Genomic DNA, 27,448 nt, shown 5'->3' on the forward strand with positions numbered 1-27,448 from the left:
TGCCCTACAGCCCTTTGGTACACTTAGAAGTTGATTTCCTTTTCACTGATGGGACTATTTCTTAGTGTTTTAAATTGGAACATATCTTGCCTCATGAACATTTAAAGTATTACTTTAAGTTTCTCCCAGATGAAGTGCTCTCATCTAACATGTGCTTGGAATTGTGCCACTTCCAGTCGTATGTAAGCTGTACCATCCTCTCCAGTATGATATTTCTGTTGCACCTTGTAGTGAAATCTGCATATTTTCCCCACCTAGAGTAAATGCAGCATATCTCCCTGGAATTTAAAATGGGGTGGAGTTTACAGGGGGGACAGGTCTTAGTAAGAAATAGGTAATTTAACTGATAAGTAATTTAAAACATTATTTTAGGTTAAAAATAAGCATGGCTATATTAGGGACTAAGATACAAAGTTTGATATAAATAATTGTCTGGCTTTGGGCCAGCTACTCTTGGGCTGTTCATCACTTTATCCACTATGGAAGGAGTTCTCTCCCCTCAAAGATTAGAAATGCCTCTGTGGGAAATTTTGAGAGACCCTTCCTGTCTGATCTTATAAATGTGGTGTTAAAGGGAAAGGCTAGAAAAGGTAGCTGCCTTTTCAGACCATGTATCCTTATTTCTTTGATAGTCACTACATTTTAACAGCTGTCCTTTAGAAGTAGTTCCACTGCTTTGTTGACTAAATCCACTGGAGCAATACTGATGGTACAGATCTCAGGTTGAATAGGCAAAGTAAGTGGAGGAATATCTGTGGTAAACTCCTACACTACCAATAAGCAGGGCCATTTAGGGGCAGCTGAATGTTTATTTAAGCCTTTGTGATCTTGGAAGACAAGATTTAGGGGGGCCCATCTATGAAGGACATTCTTCTTTTCATGGTCTCAGTGAATTTTCAGAGCTTAAGTATTGCCTCAGATTTTTTAAACCTTGTAAATATAACATTTTTTACTTATGTTCCACAGTGGGTGAATTATTGAATGTTGAGGCATTAGTTTTTCTTCTAGAGCAAAGGATGGGTTACACTTTCTTCAGTCCATACAGGTTCAAAGTCAAATTCTCATTTTCATTTAGAGTTCTTCTACATCATGCCTCACGTTACATTGTTTATTTAACATTTATTGAGTATTTACTCTGTGCACTAGGGAAACAGAGAAGGCAAGGCAAAGGCTTCACTCTCAGGGAGTTCACAGACACGTGGGGGAGATGGACAGGTGACAGGCAGTTGCAATAAATAGTGGCAAGTGCTCTGAAGGAAGGTCAACTTACCCAGGAAAATGACTAAAAGGGGCAAAGCCTGAGGTTTTATTGTGGTGTCAACATGTGCTTGACTCCAGAAGTATGTGGGGTAGCAGAGGAGGTTTTGGATGATTGAAAATGAGGGGACACAGATAGGGAATGGTCAGGGAAGGCTCTGTAGAAGACTATAGCCTCAACTGGCTCCTGAAGCCTGACTGAGGAGCACCCGGTTGAAGAGGTAGGAGATAAGGTGCTCTAGTCAGAGAGATTAGCATGTGCAAAAGCACAGTCATGAGAGTTATCATGTTTGAGTCGAACTCAGTAAGTTGAACTCAGTATGATTGGAGAGATTCAGAAGGGAATTGTATGCCATGTGAAGAATCTGGATTTCATTCTGAAAGTTAAAGGGAAACCTATGAAGGATTATAACATCATCAGACCTGCAACTTAGAAAGACTTTTCCAGACTTTTCCAGTATGGAGAATAGGCTGGAAGGTGGCACAAACAATGAGACAGAGAAGAGGCTGTTGCTGTAATTAAGAAAAGAAATGGACAGGAACCAAATTGATGGGGTTGAGGGTAAGGGGATGGATTTGACAGTTTTTAGGATGTGTAAATATTCAGAACTTTGCAAGAGATTAGTAAAGGAGTCAGAGCAGCCTATGCAAGGACTTGCAGATTTCTGCATTGGAAACTGGATGTATGGTGAGGCTCATTTTGGAGATAGAGGATAGAATATAAGAGCTGGTAGGTAGTGCAGTGGGATGGGTTGGGAGAAGGTGATGAGTTTGGCTTTTAATGTGTTGGATTTGAGATGGCTGTAGGATATCAAGGTGAAATATATTAGGTAGCTGGATAAATGGGCCTCAAATTCAGGAGAAAGGGTGAGATGTAATTACAGCCTTGATCAGTGTTCATTGTTGAAATTATGCCAAGAGTGAGATCACCCAGGGAGAAAATATACAGTAAGAAGAGGGTTGAGGATGGATGGAACATTGGAGAACACCTATTTATAAGAAATCAGTAGTGGAAGAAGAATCATTAAGAGATTGATATTGAGTGGCCAGAAATAGAGGATGGAACCTGAAAGAGGATATTATCCCAAAAACCAGGAAGGGGAGATTTCAGAAAAGGATTGGTCAACATTGTCAATTGTGGAAGAAGTAAAGTAAGACAAGACCTGTATGGTGAAAATGCCTGGGCTGGAGGTAGAAGGCAGCCAAGGGGCAGTGTCTGATAGACCTGAGAAGAGGAAAACCCTGAAATAGCCAACAGATATGGAAAATATGGCAGGCCAATTTGCAAACAGTAGCTGAAATGGGGAGGAATTTTGCTCATTACAAAAGTAGGTGAGTGCGAGATCCACTGTAAGAAAAACTAAAGAGACTGGAGCAGTACAGCTTTTATGAACTCTTAAAACCAACCTTTCTGTGACTTCTTTCTAAGACAAGGTCCCATACTGAGAAACAGTAGAATAAAAATTGAGCAAAATAGGGACAACAGAGATGAAAAGAAAAGAAAGTCTGTGGGAGAGGAGAGTGGAGCCCCCAAAAATTGCAGAATGCAAGCTGTCACAGTTTTGAAAACTACTCAAAAACAACAGAAAAGGGAATTCTGTGAAGTTAGAAAATCTGTCCTGTCTCATTCAAAAATTTCAAGAAAGCTAATGTCACATAAAAATGAGCAATATACAAAGTTATAATAGAGAATAAGGAGTTGAATAGTATCTCTACAGACAATGAAAGCATGCCTGAAAGATTAGTCAAATATTGTAACCTACTATTTAAAACAAAAGACATTAGGAAAACAATAAATGAAAGAACAACAAAAATAAGAATTAGAAAAACTCAGAAGTGAGGTAATATAACTCTGCAAAAAATTAAAAGAAAAAATCATTTCAAGAAATGCATTAAACTGGAAGGAACATAAGCCCAAGTAAATAATACCATAAGAGAAATAGAAGGTGAAAAATAAGGAAGGAAACTTTAAAAATAGGAAAGAGATGAGGAAAAAATTTTAAAGGATTTTTGAGAGGTGACAGATATTAAGGATAGAGAAGAGCCAACATAGAGATAATAAAAGCCACTGAAAAAGAAATCAGAGGAAGGGAACAAAATGAATACTAAAATTTACAATTCAAGAAAACTTTCCTGAAATTAAAAAGAAAGAAACTGTATATTGAAATAATATACTGTGTGCCTAAGAATATTAACCCAGAATGGCCATTATTACCAAGACATAGTGATATTAACTTATAAGGGAGAAATTAGATTATCATTAGACTTTTCAATAGCAATACCAAAAGAAAATAGAGCAGCATATTTTATATACTCCAGGAAAGAAAGTGAGACAAGGATTTTCTAACTTTCAAGTGTAAACAACAAACTTTTCAAAATGTACCAGCTCAGAGAATCTATTTCCTGTGATCACTTCCGATAGAATCTACTTAAGAATGAGCTTTAGACTGTCAAAATGACCAGAGAGACATCAGCAAGGTGTGACTGTTGCTACTAGGGTGTCATTAATTGCTTTTAGGCCCTCTTAGCAGACAGAGTAAGGAAATATATATGTGTATACTAACCTGTGTATATGCATCTGTAAATATGTCTGTATATAACCATCTCTATATTAATCTAAACATGAGTTTGTAGTGATATTTCTAACTCTAATCCATTACCACATGGATCATTCTAGATTTCTCCCCTTATCTGTAAATTCCCCCTCCAACAGTGGGAAATCTGGCTCACATCATCCACAATCCATTTACTTAATCATTCAATTTTAGTATATATGTATAGCCGTATAGAATTGTTGACCCACACCCATGTAGAAAACAACTTCAGCAATGACTGTGCAGTGCTTACATACAATTCCTTTTGCTTTAGTCTTATAGACTCTACTCATTTTCGAAGTTACTAAGATCGGCAAATTTTTCCTTTACCCACTTCAGTGAGGTTGTTTCATACATTTGTAATTTAAGTTAGATTCTCTTGTCACAGTCTGCATTCCTTTCTGGGACCCAACGCCCCAGCCCTCTAGATGATTTTTTTAAATTTGTGTTCATTGTTTTACTTTTTGCTCCATGAGTTCTTTGGGTTTTCACAAATGTATAATGTCATATATCTAACATTGAATATCATACAGAATAATTTTATCACCTAAAAAAATTCATGTGTTTCATCTATCCAATTTTGCCCTCTTCTTCCAAATCTCTGGCAACCATTGATCTGTGTACTGTCTCCATATTTTCCCCTCTTATTCCTTTTCTTCTGCTTGCTTCTCAGTTTATACTGATCTTCTTTCTCGAGGTTCTTGAGGTAGGAACTTAAATTATCTATTTGAAAATTTCCTCTTTCCTTATGTATGCACGCAGTGTTATAAATTTTCCTCACACTACTGATTTAGCTGTGTCTCACAAATTTTGGTATGTTGTATTTTCTATTTCTTCAGTCTATTTAAAAATCCCTTGATATGTTCTCTTTTATCTATGAATTATTTCTAAGTGTGTTTGTTTAGTTTCCAAGTTTCCATTTTCCTGTTATCTTTATGTAACTTATTTCTAGTTTGATTTTATTGTGATCAGAGGACACACTTTTATTTCAGTTCTTTTACATTTGTGGAGGTTTGTTTTATAGCCATAATATGATCAATTTTGGTTCATATTCCTAGGCATATGAAAAGAATGTGTATTCTACTGTTGGGTGGAATGTTCTACAAATATAGATTCTGTTGTTTGATGGCATTGTTGAGTTTCTTCTACATCTTTGCTGATTTTCTGTCTAGTTCTATCATTTGTTGAGAGAGGGATGTTGATCTCCAACTATAATGTGGATTTGCCTATGTTTCCTTTTAGTTCTATCATGTTTTGCTTCATATATAATATTTTGCATCTCTCTTTAGTGCATGAACATTTGATTACTATATCTTCTTGTTGGATTGATCCTTTCATTGTGATATAATGTCTCTGTCTCTGGTGATTTTCTTTGCTCTGAAGTCTACTCTACCTTATGTTAATATAGACATTCCTGTTTTGTGGGAGGGAAAATGTAAAATACACATAAAATTTGCCATCTTAAACATTTTCAAGTGTACAATTCAGTAACATTAAGTACCTTCACATTGTTGTGCTAACACCACCATCCATCCACAGAACTTCTTGCAGTATTTTGATTGATGTTTGCATGATATATCTTTTTCTATCCTACTTTCATCCTGCCTATGTTGTTATAATTCAAGTGAGTGTCTTGTAGACAGCATACTGTTGGGTCATGTTTCTAAATCCACTCTGCTGATCTCTGTCTTTTAATTGGTATATTAGACCATTTACATTTAATATAATTATGTTATGTATGGGTTTGTATCCATGTTATATGTTAGCGCTTACACCTGCCATTTTATTTTCTGTTTTCTGTTTGTTCCCTTTGTTGTTCATTTTTATTTCCTTTTTACTGCCTTTGTTTGGGTTTGTTGAATTTTTTTAGAATTCTATTTTGATTTATCTATAGGTTTTTTTTTTTTTGGAGTGTATCTCTTAGTACAGATCTTTTAGTGTTTGCTCTACATATGACATTTTATATACATAACTTATTACAGTGTACTGGTGTTATCATTTGTTTCCTTTTATCTGAGAATATCTTGGTTTCCTCCTTCATTCTTGATGGATACTTTCACTGGATGTAGAATTCTGGGTTGACAGTTTTTTCTTTCTGCACTTGAAAAATGTTGTGCAACTTCCTTCTGGTCTCTATGATGAGAAATCTGTTGTCCTTCAAATTGTTTTTCCCTGTAGGTAAAGTGTCATTTCTCTCTTGCTGCTTTTCTTTGTTTTTATTTTTCAGAAGTGACTATGATGTGTCTTAATGTTGGTTTCATTCTGTTTGGAGTTCACTCAGCTTCCTTAATTTGTAGGCTTATATCTTTTGCCAAATTTGGGAGTTTTTAGCCATTATTTCTTCAATTGCTTTTTCAGTCCTGCTGTCTTTGCTCTTTCCTTCCGAGATTCCAGTAACACAAATGTTAGATTTTTGTTATAGATCCACAGGTCTCTGAGGCTGTATTTTTTGTCAGTCTGTTTTCTCTCTGTTGTGTGGATTGTGTAATTTCATTTTTCTGTCTTCTAGTTCACTAATTCCTCTGTCCACTCCATTTTGCTGTTGAGTCGATCCATTGAGTTTTATATTTCAGTTATTATATTTTTCAGCCCTAAATTTCCATTTCATGGCTTTTCTTCATAACTTCTGTTTCTCAGCTGAGACTTTATATATTTAATTTGTTTCAAGTGTTTGAAATTGCTGTTGAAGACTTTTTAGGATGGCTTCTTTAAAACAATTCTAATGACTTTTTCATCTGAGTATTGACATTTATTGATTGTCTTTTTTTATTCCATTTAAGATCTTCATGGTCCTTGGTATGACAAATAATATTCAATTAAAACCTGTACATTTGGGGTATTATGTAATGAAATTCTGGATCTTATTTTAGTATTCTGTTTTAGTTGGTTTTGTCTAAAACTTCTCCAGTAGGGAGACGAGCAAGCACTGCCTTCCCTGCAAGGTGGAGGTAGAAATCCAGGTTCCCCATTTGGCCTCCATCAACACTCAAGCAGAGGGATGAGGGGGACTCTATGTTATTTCTGGGAAGGAGTGCATGTTCTAGCCCTCCATCAGGTCTCCAAAGGCACCTGATGATAAAATTATCCTGATTGCAAGGAGTGGGAGTGCCTTGTTACTGCTCCCATGACACCACAAGTTGGAAGTGGCCTCATTACTACGGGGCTATGTTAAAAGTCCTGACTCTCCCCTAGGCCTCCTCATCAATACCACCCTAACAGGGAAGGAGGAATGCTTATTCTGGTGTGAGTGGATGTTCAGGCTCTCCACATGGTCTCTGTCACTAACATTGCCAGTCATGGGGTGTGAGAAGCACTATTGCCCAGTGGGGATAAACATCCCAGCTCTACTGGGCCTTCTCTGGCACTACCCTGGCAGGGAGTTTAGGGTACCTTGTTACATCTGGGCAAGGGTGGGAGTCTAGTCTCCCTACTTAGCCTTTGCGGGCATGGGTGAGAATAGGGCCACAGTTTTGTTGTTGTGGTGGTGGTGCTGGTGGTGGTGGTTGACTGAAGTAGAGTGGTTACTGCTGAAAAATGTTCTGTCTTACTAGGCTCACCTTTTCCTGGTCCTTTGGCTACAGAGACCAGGCTTTTATATTTCTCATCTATAATAATTGATCTAAAACATTGTTAGATTTTTTTAAAATAAAACATTGTTAGAAAAAAATTCTTTCCAAATAGGTCTTAATTTATAGTGTTTATATTGTTTCAATTTTTTATAGTAGGAAGACACAGACATATTGAATTCACATACTTGCAATTATATAATTTGTGGTAGAAGTACTATCTATTATAAATGTATGTTTAATAAAATATATCTTATGCAGCAGAAATCTTCCCATTTTTCAGTGGTACTTAAGCCAAAACTAGAAATATTTATGTATTTACCTATCTAAACATTCATACATTCATCATCAGTGTCCTAAATGGTTTGCATAAGGATATTAGAGGCTTAGAAAATTATCTGCTAGATTGTTTTAATTTGATTAATTTATACCCCAGGTCTACTGCCTTTTTTTTTTTTTTTACTGCTATCATTTAAAAGATAATTTCTCAATGCTGCGTTGGAATATTTTGTTATGAAATTTTTAAATAGTTCAAGAATTATGACATGGTTTAAGAGAGAAGAGATCCCAGGATTCTTAGTTAAGCAATCAATTCTGAACTAATCAGTGCTATATCATTAAAATATTCTATATTATTCACATATTGATCATGGGCCCTGTTGTTTTCCCATGACATGAGGAATTTTTGTGATTGAACCTTGATTCCTTATGTTATAGAAACTTCTACCACTTCTTCATTGCCCTCAAAATCCCTCCTTTGGCTCATTAGTTACTTGTTAGTGCCACAGGTACTTGTACAGGTAAATGCTGGGTTGTCCTTGGAGAGAAGAAATGGTGAAATGTTGTCTGCTATTTTTATGTTTCAATTTAAAATGATGAACACTCTGCAAACTGAGAATATGTTGTTAAAAAAAACTTAAATTAGTTTGTCATATAGATGGTTAACATTTCACTTGTTTTTAAGAAGCTAAAATAAAATCAAGGAAGTGATACCAAGAACTCCTGTTTTAATTTAATTATTGTAGCAAAACACCTGATGTAATTTGCTGGCGTTGCCTCAAGAGTCCTTGGACAAATGTTTACATGTAGAGTAGCACTACCAAAATGATAAATTCGTAATAACTTTCCCACATTTAACAACTAAGTTGACAGAGAAATCAGAAGTCTGAACATTAATTAAACTCAACCCTTTCGTCCTTTCTCTGTTCTCATCACCACCCCAAAAAACCTTCAGTTTGATACTTTTGTGCTAATCAATTAAAGAAGTATATTTAAATATAATAGAAAGTTGATATCATATAAATAAGAAACCTGCCAACTTAAATTATTTCCTTTGAGAAAGGGGGAGTTGTTGTTGTTGCTTAAATAATTTTCATTAGTGCTATATATAGCTGAAGACTAGCAATTCAAATAATAATCTCTCTTCCCATAACTGGGGTTTTCATGCTGAAGATAACACCTCGTATCAATTGGCCATGTATTTCCAGTTAGCTGTTTTCCCAGTCATGGTTCCCAAGTGAGCTCAGCCATCTGTATTCTCCTAAAGAACTCCATTGGGCTGGTGGTACATACACATTTGTGAAATACCAGCCACAGCCATGGTGCAGTCAGTGTGTGGCCACAAAATAACCCCCCTCAATGTGCTTTCTCCCCTCTCCCATCCCTGTTTCCTTTTCAGATTTGAGGCCACAATAATTCACTTGACTAATGTATTTTCTACATGAACAATACTCTAGTTAGGAGAAAGAGGACTATCAACAAGTTTCTTGAAAAACTGAATTTGTAGCCAAAAGAACTCTTAATAGAAACTTAGTTTGTAAATTCATGAAAATACTTGTTCCCATTTCTGTCAACTTCATTTTGCTATTTGGGTCAACCAGTTTAGACTCTGTACATGTAAATTGTCTCTATATAATTTAGTAACTTAGGATTTTTACTACTAGTGATAGGACTATGACCCCTCCCACTTTAGACACTTAAGCAGTGCTTAGCTAGATAAAGAAGCCAGCACTTGCTGGCAGTACTTAGTAGAAAAGCCACAAGACAACACTGTGTTTTATGAATTTGATGTTCTCACCTCCAAGTTAACTTTTTAAAATTGAGCCTCATCTTGAACTGAAAACAGTAAAATATAAAATGATACTTTCACACTAATAGTTACTATTTGCAAAAGTGAAGGGAAATTATAGTAAATTCTCAGTTATCTGTCATGTTTGAGAATGTGGGATATTATGGTTAGTAGGGTATTGTGACTTAAAGGTTTTATGCAGCATATGCATATCTATACTCTAAACAAATTTGTGCAGTAGGCAAAATTTATCTTTGACCATGGTCTTTCCCCACCCCCCATGGGATCTTTCCTTGTTCACAGACACAGAACCTGTTCTTTTCTCTACTGCCCTAATAGGCCATCAAAACCTGGTCTTAAGGAAAAACTGACCCCTACAATGGAATTACATCACTCATACATTTAACTTATGCAAATGTAACTATTCTTGTTCATCAAAAGAATTTTCAATGTGAGGCAGAATGTATTTTTAATATAAATATCATAGGCAATTCTGCCTAACATTATACTCAATGAGCATATGCCCCTGAGTGAGTGTAAAATAAGAAACAGAAATCTGCTATGTTCTCCATTGGTCTGAGTTCCTGATCACTTCTCATAGAGTGAACGTCTCACCATTCTGAGGGTATTTCAAGTGTTAAAAGACTTCTTTTTTTTTTTACACAAGGCTTTTTTATACAAGCCTCCTAAACACAAGCCAATGACTCCAACTGGTGTTGAACCAAATAAACAGTCATCAGCTCTAATACTGAGGGACAAAATGTCTGCTTTGGACTTATTAAGAAGTGGACTATCTGTCTTCAGTCTCGTACCTTCAAAAGAGATTTTCAAGGATAATTTTATCTACATGGTTTTCACCTTACATGCCTATGTAAGGTTTGAATCCATTATGTAGTTTGAGTTTTTTCTTTTATATGAGTTTTATATTTGCATTTTAACAGAAAATAATGGAATTAATCTGCTTATAGAATTATAGGCATTATTAAACCTCAACTAAATATGTAAAAGAAAGACAACTTGGTATCATTTTACTATTTCCATCTCTGAGGGAAAATTTGGGTGACACATTTTTATGTGTTTTTTTTTTTGGTAATAGCACTTCTAAAATTACACCAAGTAAGCAGCCATTTACTCTATCAAATCCTAAGACCAGCCCTGATTTTACACACAGATTTCCAAGTTTCTCAACACTATAATATGATAAATACATCAACATTAAAACTGTGTATTTCACCTCTGGTTCTCAATTTTTTCATTTATAGAAAGTATTTGTATTTAGACACTCTCCAAATTGCAATTCTAGCTTCACTCAGTTTATTTTATAATTATTTTAGCTCTGAAATCTATGATTATTATATCAGATGTGGACTAGATGCTGGATATATAATTGCGTTGTTTAATCAGAGGGGATTTTAATATCTTGCAGTACTTCAAAGTCATCCCCATGAATTAATGTTGCCATAACTACTGCTATGCAAAGATACCAATTAGTAGAGATTTATAGTTTCTACGGCCTAATGATGTTTACTGTGTGAAATAAAAACATACTTTTTTCTGTTCCCTAAATCCAATTTGATAGAATAAGAGGGAAAAAAACCAGATTTTTAGGACTTTGCTGGCCAACATTTGAGCTAAGATTTTAATTGGAAGAATACATTTTTATAGAAAAGAGTAGTGCAGTATTGTTGCATCACAGAGTCTTAAATAGCATGGTTTATAAATGAGGTAACTTGTTTTTCTGGACTTATGGTACATGGGGGAGGAAAAGACTGTCTTTACTACTTAGAATGTTTTCTTTGCTTTTTTATGCTGTATCAGGAATATAACAAGTGTTATGTTTTGGCTGCATGTTATGGACAGGGACCCTGTAGAAAAAGACAAGGGACCCTGAGTTTCCTGACTCAGGTGCTAAACAAAAGCCAAAGAAAGTTTTTAAGCATTCTATAAGCCTTTTTGCTAGTACTGGTGGGAGAGTGTTCCTGTTTTTCTCTGTTTCAGATTTATAATTGTTTATTTTACCATAATTATTCCATATTAATTTTTATATACTACAAAAATTTTTATTAGGTTAGAGCAGTTTTATTAGGCTAGAAAGTAAACATATGATACTTTCCTAATGGAGAAATACTGAGAATAATACTGCTCAACTGGAAACAAGAAAGCTAAAATTGTGGTAGCACTTCCTCCAGGTATTTAGCTCAAGCTTAAGCAGAGTTGTCTGAAAAGTTAACAGGAAAAGAAACTACTTGTGAAGTGTTAAAACCACAATCTAAGAAAAAAATTTTTTCATAATGTCATATTATAGAGTATTAAGAACTAAATGTCACAGACTTGTTTAGTAGTATTTAACAAATACATTTTCCCTCACCTAAGATAAAAACAACAACAACAGAAAGGCACCAAAATCCCAACATCAGTAGCTGAATTGTTTGGGTGTTTTGTTTTTGTTTTTTCATTCTTCTGGAGCCATGTGGCCAGCAATAGCACCATCTTTATATTTTAGGCAAAGAATGATTTTCAGGTTTTCTATGTCTCACAGTGGGACGACAATCCAAAGTTAAAATTCATATTAATTATTTGAAACTTAGAACTTATTTTCTCACTCTGGCAAATCCTAAAAACAACCCATAAAAGCCAATTTTAAGTGCTCTATTGCCAAACAATAAAGTTAGTAGCAAAAATGATGGTTATATTCTATTTTAGCAGTGTTTGTGTGAGAAAATTAAACCTAAATTTTGATTGGGGATTTCAACAACACTGCCTCCCCATTCTACTGAATCACCTCTTTCCTCAGGCGACACTGGTAGAAGAAGGTTCCAGTAAGAGGTGAGAAGGGGTAGAAGTTCTAAATAGGCGCTGGGATTGGGAAGGAATAGTGGGGAGCTTTCTGAGGGTTTGTGAAGGTCTTTGCTTCTAGCAATGCAAACAGCAGATATAATAATAAGGAGGGCGGTTGCTATTCTCTAAAGGTTCCAGAAGTTTAACAATAAGCTTGTCCCTATTAATCACTAACACAGGAAAAAGGTTTTAAGGATATATGAAGCCCAGTAAAATTTATTGAGTGTGTGTTCCTTTCCCTTCTCCCTCCTTCTTCCTTTGCTATACGGTTACATCTTGCCTTTGTCCCTGAGAGTCCTCCTCCACACCTCCTTATTTCCTGCTCCCTCTCCATATATCTGTTTTCTCCCAATCTTTTATATTCACTTACTTTCACTTTGATCCTTTAGTAAAATTTGGGACTATAGAGGTGTAGTACACAAATAATAGAACACAGTTCAATCTGCATTTTAAAATATTGCCTGACTTAGCTCTCTGAAGTCAGGGTCTGTTTTATTCATCAACTAACAGAATACAGTAGGCACTCAAAATATGTTGAGTAATGAACAAATAAATGCTGTTTTTGAGGACAGTTCTTTTATGGAGTTGAAATTCTAGGATGAAGAGCAAAATAGACTCTAGAGTGGATGGGGGTAGACTAAAGAATAGGTTAGGAATATAACTGTGGTAGTGGTGGAGCAGCTGAATGAACTCACCCCCCTCTCCCTCCCTCCCTTAACACCATTGAAATGAATCAAAGGTAATGTCTACAGGTGTCCAGGAGTTTACAGTAGGAATAAGAAGAAAGGGGACATAAAAAGACCAGGCATGTATAAGTTGAGAACAAACTTATTAAGAAAACAAGTGAGCTTAAATTTTGGCTTTCATTTTGTCTGTATTTTTTAGGATTGGATTACATTAGGCTGCCAGTTCAGAAAATCCAATATAAGAATTCTTTTTTTTTCAATATAAGAATTCTTAAAAAAAAATAATAATTCTTATACAGGACAGTTTCTTTCTTTCTTATGTAAATGAAGGCAGTCCAGGACTGCTTCAGAAGCTCCATGTAATCATCAGGTGCCCAAATCCTTCCGTGTTTTTCCAGCAGCCTCAAGATGTGGCTTCATCTCTAAGACAGATATCCAAGATGGCCACTGTAGCTCCAGAATCACATCCACATTCCAGACAGAGGAAGAATTTACTAGGAGAATAAGCATGTGCTTCGTCACTTTAGTGACATTTATTATGCACACTCCATTACCCTTTATAATCACATTGGCCAAAGCTTACCAACTTGGTCACACCTAGATGCAAGGAAAGCTGGATAATTTATCTTTTTTCTGAGTGGCAATATACCCAACTAAAGATTTGGGGTTTTATTAACCATAGAAGAAGCAGAGAATCAGCACTAGGGACAACTAGCCATCTCTACCATATTGACCAATGGATTTTCTTGGAAAAATATCAATAATAAAAGGTAGACAAAGAATTGTTATAGAAAACAATATTGTATTGTTTTTAAAATATAGATTCTCTTTTAATGTGTAAAATAGTTGAGGCTAGGTTGTGCTTGATATTAAATTATTTGCAGATACTTAGTAAACATTGTAATTAGAAGAAACAGCATTACAAATACTAAATTTTAAAAAGTACATTGATACCTAATAATTTTAATCTTAAATGCACCTTGTTCAAGCCCCACACACCAAAAGGATGAGTAAAATTTGAGTATTTCACAAACGCTGTGCTAAAGAGTTATTTAATTAATATTTTAAATAAGAACTGCTGGTTCGATGTATTGTAGCTCTTACTGTGTAGCTCTCAGAGCTAATAGTTACTGACCACTTATTATTCCAGTCACTGTGTGATTTCATGTAATCCTCTGGCCTTCTAAGGTCACTATATTATCATTCACATTATACAGGTGAGGACATCAAGGCTAAAAGAGATTTAATTTTTCCTTGGAACCCAGTGTTGTTGGACTCTAATGCCAATGCTTCTAGTCATTATACTTTACTGCTGCTTCTTTATAAATGTTTAATAGTATAATCTATCTGATTGTTACCTTGTATCCACATAGAAAAAGATCTTCTCATTTTAAGTACTGATTCTTTTCACTTAATCATACTACTTTAAGCTCTAAAGATAATTGCAGAGGGACATTATGGAATAAAAACAGCTGGAGGCATCTGTCCATAAGTGAACAGTCACAACAAATAAAAGCAACCTCAGTATCTTATCCATAAGCATCTCATCAAAACCATCTTTGACAACACCACCTTTGCCTTATACAGTATTTGTTTAGATACAAAGTGGAAAGAAGCAAAAGGCTTCTTGGGAAATAAATTTTCTTCTAATTCATAATCAGTTTGCTGGGCGGGGGGAGGTCACCTTAGGAGCAACCTTTACCCACTCAAAAATTCATCTCACATTAGCAGTGAGGATTCAGGTATCACTTCAACTCATTATTTTCCTTACTGATAAGTTTAAGGCATTCGTAATCAAATTTTAAGATACTGCCTTCTTGACTTTACAGAATATGTCTCCTGCATTCTATTTCTACTCTCATCACTCTGGCATACATCCAGTTACCCCTTAACTAGACCATTACACTGTCTTAAAGTCTATTTCCCCTTAGCTTCTCCCCACAACTCAGACCATCCTAGAAGTTTCTCCTAATCTTCTAAAATCAAAGCTCAGTCACCTCATTTCCCTGCTTGACACATTTTTTATGATCTCTTGACTTCTTCCCTTCATCTGAAGCCATAGCACTGCTTATACCTTTAACATAATTCCATTGTGTGTGGTTCTTTATTGGATTATAAAGCTTCTTAGGGCTGGAATTATGTTTCTTTCATCTTAGTGTACTCTGAAATATCCTGTGTGGGTTCTTGCAAAGCATTGTGTTCCCTGTAGAGAGTTGTTAAATGAAAGTTGTTAAATTCTTTGCTCCCTTTAAGGCCAAAATGTGGTTTAAAAAAATTGCAGCCTATTATCCTCAAGCAGTGGTTATAAAAAGTATATCTTCTTCCTACCTTTGTCACGACCCTGATCCAACCCTCTCCTTCATTAAGGGGTTTTGGGTAGATAGAAGGAAAGAAGGCTTGGAATATCTCTTTCACTGAGATTGAGGCTATCTTCCACATTACATTCTTCCTTATTTAAGCATGGCTATACATGTATCTGTCTTTTTACCTGTTCATATAATCTTAGGGAAAGTAGCCCTAAATCTGTTTCCTGATCTTATACCCCTCCTTACTTCCTCTGATTCACCCATTATGTGCCAAGGGATTCAGTGCTGAACAAGATGGGTCATTTCTTACCTTTGGAGCTTTCAGTTTAATAAGAGAGACTGGCTAGCCCACTAGGAATTACAATGCAGAGAGATAAGTGCTTTAACAAGGGAAGTATATAAGGGAGATATTTACTATGCTCAGTGGGTGGGGGGAGGACAGGGAAGGCTTCTCCAAGGCAGTGATTTCTAACTTCAGACTGACAGTGAGAAGTGGGCCTGGATTAGAGGGAACAGAATTGTGGTCAGAGGGAAGAGCATGTGCACAAGTCCAGGAATGATCCCTGTGGGTAGACTGTGAAGTTAGGTAAAGTTGTGAGGCTGAAGAGGAGGGAGACAGTCTCACTACCTCTTCCTTAGATGTACTCAGGTTTCCTTTGCCTGTGCTCATCTTGTACACTTGTGAAAGTCACCACTTTCACCACTTTATACCACTACTCAGAAAGCTTTTAGGGCTCCATTATTGCCTTTTGCTTTCTCTAGTCTCCTCTTTCGCTGGCTTTGTAGGCTCCCTAAAACTGACCCTAACTTATTTCCCACTGCTTACTAACTCATATCTCTTGCCAGGGACAAGACAATTTCCTTTCAGTCTCTAGAGTTCATCAAGCTTGTTCTCTCCCCTGTGCCATTCCCCTCTACCCATCTTTCAAGCCTATACTGACTCTCCATTGCTGCATATTTTTCAGTTTGTGGCATGTAATTTAACACAGAATTACACATTGCCTAGTGTTGTCCTCATTGTTTCTGAGTCTTTTATCATCAACTGTATTGTAAGCTCCCTGAGGGCGGGCTCGGAAGCTGCATTTTAAACTGTTGAGTAGGGGAAAGGAAAGGACATTGGACCTGAAGTCAGACAGACCTGCATCTGACTCTGCCTCTGCCACTTAAAGGTTGGCTGGTTTCTTCTTGGATAGTATAGGAATAATGAGATCCATCTCACAAGGTGGTTGTGAGAAATGGCACAGTCACTCCATGGGAAATTTGTGGACTGTAAAACTCTATATACATTTTCATTTTGTTCCACAGTTATGTAGAGTTATATTCATTATATAATGTGAGATTTTATGGTTCCTTCCAAGACCTTAGGATCTTGAGAATTGCAGACAGTTATTTCTCCTTTTTGACATATTTCTCTCTAATCCAGGTCCTGGCCATTTTTATTCTTCCTCTGTTTCATCTATTTCTGCCCTGTCCTCAAACTTATGGATGAAATCATTTTAGGCAGCCGAGAAAATAGTATTTTGAGACATGAAAAAGTCCAGTTGCCTAATTTATTGATACACTTAAGAAATCTCCCACTGTCTTTTTCTCCTAGCATACTCTGCACGCATAGGAAACAATTACTTAGCATCTACACCTTTACATGAATGCTCTGGACATAGAGCACTGCTCAGGCCTTTGTGGGCATTCTTTTTTTTTTTTTTCCTGTGGTCATTCATAGTCCTAGTTTTTCTGATATCCCTGCTTCTCCAGAACCCATTCTTCTTATTTTTCATTTTTATACCTCTCCTTAGACCAGATTCTTGGATCAGGGGGTCCTATCAGTGACTTGTCAGGTTTTAAAGCTCAGATTCTGAGGGTTCGAGGGCTAGGGATCTTGTTTATGCTATTGCAGGACCAAAGAATGGGGAATCAGAGGAAGCAGACACATGCCTCTAATCCCAAGTGTCAGGGAAAGCTATGGCCAAGTTAAAAGGCCATTTTATTAATTATTACCTACCACTTATACTAGGGGGAAAGAAGGGACCCAACATACTGTTGTTGGTTACCTTACTATCTAAGAACTTACATTATTTGTCAGTCTTTGATTGTATCTAAGAACTTTACTGAGGAGGTTGAAGAAGCTCAGGAAAATAGACTTTAATTGAATGCAAATTTATATAGGAAAATAATGAACATTTCCTTCCTTACTAAGAAAAGCAGAGAGTAGACAAATCTGCTTGTTATTGGGGAAAAGGAATGTTTACGGGGGAGGGGAAGTGGTAGAAAAAATGGCAACATTTAAAATTCAGGGCTTCCCTGGTGGCACAGTGGTTGAGAGTCCGCCTGCCGATGCAGGGGACACGGGTTCGTGCCCCGGTCCGGGAAGATCCCACGTGCCGCGGAGCGGCTGGGCCCGTGAGCCATGGCTGCTGAGCCTGCGCGTCCGGAGCCTGTGCTCCGCAACGGGAGAGCACGACAGTGAGAGGCCCGCGTACCGCAAAAAAAAAAAAAAAAAAAAAAAATTCTGTATTCATGGCATTTTAGGCAATAATTCACACTCAAGAAAAATATTTAATAAAGCAAAATCATCCCTGCTACTCATAAGAATTGTTCTGAAAAGTAAAATTGCCATGAATCAAGTGCATTTAGTCTGGAGACCACCTTTTCGGTATAATTACTGTGTTTTAAACCATGGTTTCCATTGTTCCTAATAGTGTCTTTAGTTATCAACAGCTAGGGAAAAAATCTAGGACACGGAGCTCTATAATCTTTAGAAATAGTAGCTCTCTGAAATTCCTTATAGAACTCAGGACCATTTTTGCTACTTTGGTTCCCCATTTACTGCTTACATTATTGCAAATGTTCTATAATAAATAATCTTCTTAAGCAGAGAGGATAGAAAGTATCCTAAAATCATTTTCATACACTAAATCTCTATTTCAGAGTAGTCTTGAAACTGTAAGAATTTTAGATGATTATCAAGTGAACAGTTTAGACTCTAAATGTACATGAGACAGTTAATGTACATTTTTCAAGGTAATCTTCAAACCCAGTTCAAAGATACCTTCTCTCATGTCACTGATAGGCACAGTGTGTGATTCCAGTACCATTTTTTCATTTCTTCATCTGCAGATTTTTTGGCATGTTTAGGTGGTACTATTATTTTCTGATACAAACTTTTTAAAAGTACCTCTTTGTTCAACACACTGCTTACATGGCCCAGTCTTTGTTTTTTGCCAGATCCTAGGATTGGGGGAATCATTTTTAAGTATTGGATTCTCTTTGTCTCTATGGTATGTGCTGCCCAGTTTTCCAGGTGGCATCAACTAATATTGCTTTTTAAGAAGTGGTTTTTTATGACCCAAGGATACCAAAGAAAAACTGTTATTTAACCCTGTCTTCAATATCTACCTGCTCTCGTCTCTGGAAGAAAGATGACTTTATTTTTTTGCTGTCTGAAGTTAATGTAGCAGAAAATCATCAGAACAAGACATAGACTAGAAGAAAATATTTGCAACACATATATCAGGCAAAGTCTTGTATTCAGAATAAAGAACACTTTCAACTCAGTAGCAAGAAGACAACCAGCCCAATTAAAAAAAAATTAACAGAAGATTTGAATTGTCACTTCATGAATGAAGATATATAAATGACCAATAAGCACATTAAAAAATGTTCAATATCGATAGTTATCCAAGATATACAAATTAAAACCACAATGCATTATTACTACACAAGGGCTTCTCAATTTCAGCACTTGACATTTTGGACCAAGTATTTCTTTGTTGTGAGGGGCTGCCCTGTATGTTTTAGGATGTTTGGCAGAATCCCTAGCCTCTACCAGGTACGTGTCAGTGGCAACTGACTTACCTACCAGTTGTGAAAAACAAAAATGTATCCAGACATTGTCAAATTACTCTAACAGGGCAAAATCACCCCCAGTTAAGAACCGCTGCACTACACCCATTAGATTGACTGAAATGAAAAATATTGACTATGCTAAGAGTTGGTGAAGATGTAAAGCCACTGGAACTCTCATACACTGCTGGCAGTAATGTAAAAATGGTTCAACCACTATGGAAAACAGTTTGGCAGTTCCTTAGAAAGTTAAACCTATGCTTGTTATATGAGCTGGCCATTACACTCTAAGAAAATAAAATGGAAACATATGTTCAATACAAAACTATCTAAGATCCTTAGGGAATGTACTATCCTACTTAGATGAGAATTTTACACATGAATTGAAAATCTTAAGTACAAAGAACCTTTTCTTTGTTGACATGTAGCATTTTTTCCACTTCCTTACTGGGATCATTTTGCTTCTTCCTGAACTGAAGCTACTTCAGTGAGGATATATTGGTGTAGACTCTTACTTTTTCTCTCTTAAAATGTGTTTCTTGCATTCACTTTCTTAAAAGATAGTTTCATATATTAGTACAATTCAAGAAAGGCCATTTTCTCTCAGTGCTTCAAAGATATTTTTCCCCCAGATCTTCTGGCTTCCATTGTTAAAAATTAGACTGTCAGTTTAGTTTTTCCTTTGTAGGTAATCTGACTTTTCTCTTGGATAACCTTTAAGATCTTCCCTTTTTCTTGGAATTTTTCAGTTTTACTCTATGTCAAGGTATATATTTCCTTTCATTTATTCTGTATGGGATTCATTGTGCTTCCTGGAAATGAGGATTGGTGTCTTTAATCAGTTCTGGAAAATTCTCAGCCGTCATCTCTTAGAATATTGCCTTTCTCCTTCGAGAACTCCAATTAGATATATATTAGACCTTCTATTCCATCCTCCATGTTTTTTATTTCTTCTTCCATATTTTCCATCTCTTTGTATTATGTGCAACATTCTGGATTATTTCTTCAGATTTACTTTCTAGTTTATTAATAATTTTCTCCTCATCTATGCTGAATACACTGTTTATCTATTGAATTTTGTTTCAATTATTGTAAAGTCTGTATTGGATTCATTTTTAAATCTGGTTATTTTTTGATGGTTTCTTGTTCCTCATCCATACTTTCAATTTCCTTTAAAAATTTAAGAAACATATTAAACTGGTATTCTGCATCTATAATTCTAACACCTGAAGTCTTGCAGGTCTTAGGTGATTATTGTTTCTTCAGACCTCACTAATGGTGCTTTTTTTCATGGTATGTTTTATTATTGTAAGCTCACATTCATCAGAATTTTATCTCCTTCAGAGATAATCTGTATTTCTGACTGGAGCCTGGGGGACATAACCAACCCACTTTAACTGAATCCTTGCCTTGTTTTTTGATTGTTTCTTTTAAGACCAGGTAGATAAAGGGATTTAAGGCCTCAGCTCCTCATATGTGAGCCACTTTGTGCTTATAAATTTTCAGAGGAGGTTTTACCCCTTCTACCAAGAGCAAAAGTTGAAACAGGCAAAATTTTTACCTCCTTTTGTAGATGGGGTGTTTTTCCTAGTTAATGCTTTCAATGATAGTTTAGCCTTTTGGGGTTTGGCACCACCCAGTTTCCCAAGTCCTAGGCTTTGTCATCTGTTCCCTGTGCTGCTGCTCTAGGTTACTGGGGATTCATAGCCACCAGGATCAGTAATCCCTACCTCCTTGGATTCCTCCTATTGGCCATTTTTGACTTATGAGGATTGCTGTTACTTTGCCAGTTTAGCCATACCTTTTAAATTATATTTCTTATAGATATATTTGTAGGTGTTTTTTACAACGTGAGTAAGAATCATTATCATGGAGGTTAGCTATTACCCTAATCTGTCAGAGAGTGGTGCTGTCAGAGCTCCTTAAGGCTTATTACATCAAAGTACACTTTTAGGGGACTTAACCTGGCAGTCCAGTGATTAAGACTACACCTTCCAATGCAGAGGGTGCAGGTTTGATCCCTGGTTTGGGAGCTAAAATCCCACATGCCTCATGGCCAAGAAACCAAAACATAAAACAGAAGCAATATTGTAACAAACCCAATAAAGACTTTAAAAATGGTCCACATAAAAAAAAAAATCTTAAAAAAAGCCGTAGACTTTTAGTAAATGGCCTACTACTGTACTATCCAAGTTCTTATTTCTGCTTTTTTAGAACTTTTCTGACTCTTTACTTGTGATCAAATGGTTGACTATCATTCTTTCTCTGTCAGTGTAAACAGTAGTAGTCCCTACTTCCTTCTAAATTACTGTGGAATTAGAAACTAAATAAACAAGCTTTTTGTAATTTTATACAAAATAAAAGTAAATTGTGTCTAAGAGAGGTAAACCAAAGGTTTTCCTCTGAGTACAGTACATATTCTTTGGTATATATACTCTGTACCATCTATTTTACTTTTTTTTTTTCTTACTTGTTCTAGATTCTTTTTTTGAGATTGTCAAACGAGTCAATTCAGGTATAATGAGATATTACTATATAAATAGTGTATAATAATCACCTATTTTGTCCAAAATTACTGATTTTCAAATGTGAAAGAAAACATTTTAAGGGGTGTGTGTGTAAATAATCATTAGATTTAATCCTACCAAATCACTCTGAATTCTACTTTTTGTGTGTGTGTGTGTAGGCAATACGGTATTTAACAACTAAGAAAAATTACCATATTTTCTTATGTTTTAAGTCTGTTAAAGTGACTCTAATGATTGTGTGCCAGTTTGTCTTCATTTATGTTTTCATTTTTCCCTTTTACATAAAATGTTATAATGTTTTCTAGATGTTATGGAGCATTCTTATTCTGGCAGTAGGCTCAGTGGGGAGTCAGTCTAGATTTCCTAGAAAGGGATGATGTTCTAATGACTTGGGTGGTCACAGAGGGTGGGGTGAACAGTCAATTATACAAAAGAGATTTAGGGAAAACAGTACAGGGGAAGATAGGGAGGGATGAAGAGAAAAGTTCATGGTCCCTTGGCCACTTTCCTAATGGACATACAATCACTGGAATAGTAACAGTGGAAAGGAAACTATCTGACAACATCATGGTATAGTAGAAAGAACATGCCTTTGGAGTCGGACAGGCTTAAGTTCTAACCTTTGCTCAAGCCCCTTGCTATGTGACCTTAGGTATTTAACCTCTCTGTCTCACAGTTTCCCATTTCTGAAATGAAGATAGCATCTACCTATAGGGTTATTATAAGGGTTAAGAGTTCGAACATGTAAAGCATTTAGAGGAGTACCTGACACATACTAACTAAAATATGTGTTAGCTATGCTGTTAATATTACCAAATCTGCAACCATGAAGCGTAGCATCTATCTACTTCAAATCTTAGACTAAAAGTCAAATCAAATCTTAGACTAAAAATCTGGGCTTCCCTGGTGGCGCAGTGGTTGAGAGTCCGCCTGCCTATGCAGGGGACACGGGTTCGTGCCTCGGTCAGGGAGGATCCCACATGCCGCGGAGCAGCTGGGCCCGTGAGCCATGGCCGCTGGACCTGCGCGTCCGGAGCCTGTGCTCCGCAACGGGAGAGGCCACAACAGTGAGAGGCCCGCGTACCGCAAAAAAAAAAAAAAAAAAAATCTTTGACTAAAAATCTGAGTTACTGGTTTTGAAGCTCTCCATCAACCGGCAGTCAGTTACCTAAGTGCCACGATAACAATCAGGTGTTTTGCATAACACAGAATCCTGCTTTCCAAGCCCTTTGTACCTCTTTGCCTTTGCAGTTTAAGGCATTTCTCAGTCCAAGTGTCCCTTTAGGAGCAAAAAGACTACAGTAGGTGGATCTTATAAGGAAATTATAAGAAGGTGGAGAAAGGAAGAAGGTATGGATATTGTTTTTAAAGAAGGTAGACTGGGAAGAAAAAAAATGTCTGGCTGATAGTAGATGCCTAATTAATATTGGTTGAATGAATATTGAATAAATAGGCCCAATATATCCATACATATAGAGATTCATGAATTTAACAGAAACATACACAACCAATCCCTGGTGTATAGATACATAAGTGTTAAGTAATTGATGAAACTTTCAGTAATATTTGGATGGATACTGTTTTAAATTATTAAGGCTTAAGAGACCGAGGAAAATATGAGCTTGATGTAGAGTGTCTCTTTCCCAAATGATGTATTGAAAATACTTTTTTTCTTGACACAGCATAGCTTAGTTATCTGTGACATTTGAGGATAGAGGAAAAGGATAAAGTAAGGATATCACCAATAAATAAAACCTAGAGTTAGTCTCCAAATATTTGTTTAATTTCCCCCTACCTTCCTAGGGATGTATAGAATACAATGAAATATTGAGAGGAAGTATACATATATACATTTTTGACAGCACCCTACAGTATCAGTAGCAAATTTCTTATGTTTTTTAGTGCATGGTAAGTTCAGTATATAATTGATGATATGGCAAGTCAAGCTGATCTGCTTAAAGTAATTTTTTTTTAGGGAACTAAAACTAGCAAATGATTTAAGCAGTACTTGAAGAAAAAAACAAAAGGTGGTTCTTGAAGATTTTTACAGAAAATATTAGAAACTGCTTTAGAATACTTTATAAATTTGGCAAGCCAAAAGCAGAATGAAGAAAATTATTAACTATTGTTTCACAGTGTTTTTGTGTCTCTATTGCAAGTAACACTGTCAATTTGAGCAAATACTGAGGTTTGCACTAAACATTACAATGATGAAATCTGCAACTCTTTGAAAATCCCTTCTAAATCCTCAGAAAACTTTCTTCTCTCAAGAATATGTATTGAGTGATAGAAATAAGGAGGAAAAATTACATAGAATGGCACTGTACTATTTGTTGTTTGCTTGTTTTGAAGGTTGTATTTGTATGTGGTTGTTTTAAATCATATTTACATTTTTTGGATTCGCACTGTAGCATTTTCTTATTGGGTCCCCCCCACCAATCCCCCGTGAATTTCAGAAATTGAGTATTAGGGAATTTAAGAAGAGAAGAATCTTATACATCTTCCTACCCTTATCCTCTATGCACAGACAAGAAAGAAAATTTCCCGCAAAATTCTATATATTATTACAAATACCCAAATATTTTAAAGATAACTTTATACAGGATCTGGCACAATAAGGATGTAAACAAAATTATCACTACATTACTAAAATCTGATATATTTTGTTTAGGGTTGGTGAAGAGATTTTATCTTTCCTTAACCCAGGACAGTCTATCCTGTTTTATAACTTGTGCTCTGCTCTGACATTATATAATTTTTTTAAAAAAAGCAAAAAACAACAACAACAAAAAAAAACACTGAAGGTTGGACTGCATTGGTATCTGGATCGGTTGAGTCCTTACCTGTTTGTCTGCTTTCTGATTGGCTGAAAACTGTTGCTAAGCTTGTTTTTTGTTCTTCGGGAAAGTCAAAAGTTGAATGTGACCTATTTGAACTGTATCCTGCTGCTTTTGACTCTGCTTTGCTCTTTCTCCGATCCACATACTTTTGTCTGCTATCTTTTGAAGTTTAGATTTTTTTTAACCCATCAATTTGTAAATTTAGAGTGCAGTATTTTAAGGTTTTAAGATTTTAATTGTACATTTGTAATGCACAAATTAGAGTACAGTGGTTTATTCTTTTTTTAATCTGGTTGAATACTTGAAAGTTGAATTTTCTGACATTTAAAGCACGTTCTAATTGTAAAGAGCAAATTCATTATTTAAAGACCTGCCTATTACAAACACAAAAGATTATTTGGATATCAATAATATCTTTATTGTTAATAACAATTCCAAAGTGCATCACTGAAGAATTTATTAGGTCACCTTTTTGTGTTTTAGGATAAAAGCTATTATTGATCATATTGGCATGTATGTCACTGAAGGATGAGATTGACTTTATACATGTTTTCTGGAGAAAGGCTAGAAGGATTGACAGTCCTTTCAGTTATAGACCAAATCCGGGACAGCCTAAATAAAAGTTCTACTGGAAGCCAAGTTTGGTTTGTAATTCAGTAAACCATAATTGAACTGTTGTGATTCCAAGAGCCTTTTCTCTAAGGCTCTATTTGGCATTGATGGGAATGAGACTTTGAATTAGATTTCCCCGGCACTCTTTTAGAACCAGCAGAAATCCTGGGAACATTCTCTGAGCCTTAAAGCCTGACTCAAGCCTTGGATGAACAACATAGGGAGCTACAGACTAGCATGGATTCTCCAAACCTACTGGGAGTTCTAGTGTACAGATCAGGAGATGTGGCATGTATATAAAACAGTGATGTTCAAATGTGTTATTGATTTTTTTTTTGTCCACATAGTCTTTAGTGAAACAGTATTACCAGAATTCTGATTTATATACAATATCTAAAACTGGTGTTTTATTAATAAATGATCTCTTTAAAGTTCGAATAAGTAAAGTTAAATTATTTATCAAGCCAATTAGTGAGAACAATGAGCTTATGTTTTAAACAAACTTGAAATAAAGGGGTTATGGATTATAGTTACAGTATTTCTGTATTTTCTTGTATTCATAATATCAGAGAAATCTGGACTGACACAGCAAAGTACCTACATGCTGTAGCAGCCCACTCACTACTATAGTTTTACTCGAGCAGATGCAGGCAGGCATGAATTTTTTAGAAGGCCAGAACACACAAACTATACCCTTCCTCGCCACTGACAAATTTACAAGAATGTTCAAACATACACTCACAGAGATGATGGAAGAAGCTTTATTTACTCCAGTATCTAAATTATTATTTTGGTGGTTTCCAATGCATTTGCTGTTTATAGATGTTTGTAGGTTACCTTGAAAAAGAAAGCTCAAATATAATATTTCATAATATCTCTAAAGTACTTATAAGAAATACAATTCTGAAATCACTGGTAATGTACAAAGAAGCCTGGTGTAGGAGGAAGCCAGGTTCTGTTTAGCGTAAAGCATATTAATTCTTGATAAAATCAGGAATTATATTAACAGAGTAGAACTTTAGAGCTGAAGTAAAGTATGAGAGATCATGAAGTTCATTTGCCCTTCATTTTAAATTTGAGGGGACTAAAACTAGAAGGGTTGTTAAGAGATTGCCATACCTTCTGGGGTTTTGGTTTTGTTTTCTTATTTGTTTGTTGTTTTGTTTTTTTCCTCAGAGTTGGACATTAGTAGATGACTCCCTATTTAATGATCCCTGACAGAATCCCAATCTATTTGCCAATCTGTATGACTTATGTGAGGTTTAAGTCTAAATAAAATAGATGTCCAATCTCAAATTAAGATGTTTCTGCTTGTTCATAGGATTTAAGAAATTAAGTGCATATAATTGGTATTCAGTAAATATTTATAAATAATGAATGACTGAAGGGTTTACGTATTATTAAGATTTCTGTTAATTGGTAAAATAATAGCACTGACATCCATACATAAACCTATGCCGAAACATACTTTTTAAATTAGAGATATAACAAGTTAAAAAAGAATACTACCTTCTCCAACTTGTAATATCTGAATAAAATCCTATTTTAGTGTTTCTCAACTGCCAAAAATTAGGAAAATCAGATTTTCTATTACTACAAATGAAATGATCTTGAATTCTGTTCAAACTTAATCTCATATAACAAAACAAAACAAAACAAAATTTTTAAAGTTGCATTCTTTTTTTGAGTATTCTTAGCTAAATAGAGAGATAGTAGTGGTAAGTGAAAATAAATATATTTGTTGAATTACAGTGCCCTGAATGTACCCACATCCTTTGGGCAGAGGGAATAATGACCCACAGAGGTGCAGTGAGGATTTTGGAGGGCAGAAGAACAGATGAGAAAATCCAGTGAATGGCATTTAATTTCTAAAATGCTTAGTAATATGCAAGTAGTTTGTAGATGTGGCCTTGTACTTTGTGACGAGGTTAAGGATCTACAACTTAATACCCTCTTGAAAAACAAGAGATCTCAGAAGGAGGCAAAGAAAGAAGGTGGTTTAAAGGATTAAAGGACCTACAACTAAAGATTATCACAAAGGAACTGCGTGGGGGGTTCTTTGAGCTGTTAGAAAAGCACATATTGAACTCTATTCCCAGCTTGGTAGTACTAATCATCGTGAGGGGGCATGGATAGGGAGGTCAGGATAGCTGTTATAAACAAAAAATAACTTGATTAAAAGATTTTAGAATATTGTCATTAGGATTTTGTTTCTTTGAATTAAAATTATCTCTAGTTTGAATAAAACATTCAAAATTCAGACGTGATTAAGCAGATGACTTACTAATATGCATTTAGCCTAAACATTTTAAC

The 27,448-nt window shown here is 35.7% G+C and overlaps 1 protein-coding gene and 1 non-coding gene across 2 annotated transcripts in view; one reads left to right on the forward strand and one right to left on the reverse strand.

Annotated features, from left to right (window-relative positions):
* Window positions 1-27,448, forward strand: part of SESN1 (sestrin 1) — a 106,854-nt gene that overhangs the window by 50,277 nt on the left and 29,129 nt on the right. The gene's annotated exons all lie outside the window — the stretch shown is intronic.
* Window positions 14,682-14,797, reverse strand: LOC132437439 (U12 minor spliceosomal RNA). Its single transcript, XR_009522023.1, has one exon. It is a non-coding gene; the product is annotated as a U12 minor spliceosomal RNA (small nuclear RNA).

This window comes from Delphinus delphis, chromosome 14 (genome assembly GCF_949987515.2).
Source record: "Delphinus delphis chromosome 14, mDelDel1.2, whole genome shotgun sequence".
In the NCBI taxonomy this organism is placed as follows: Eukaryota; Metazoa; Chordata; class Mammalia; order Artiodactyla; family Delphinidae; genus Delphinus; species Delphinus delphis.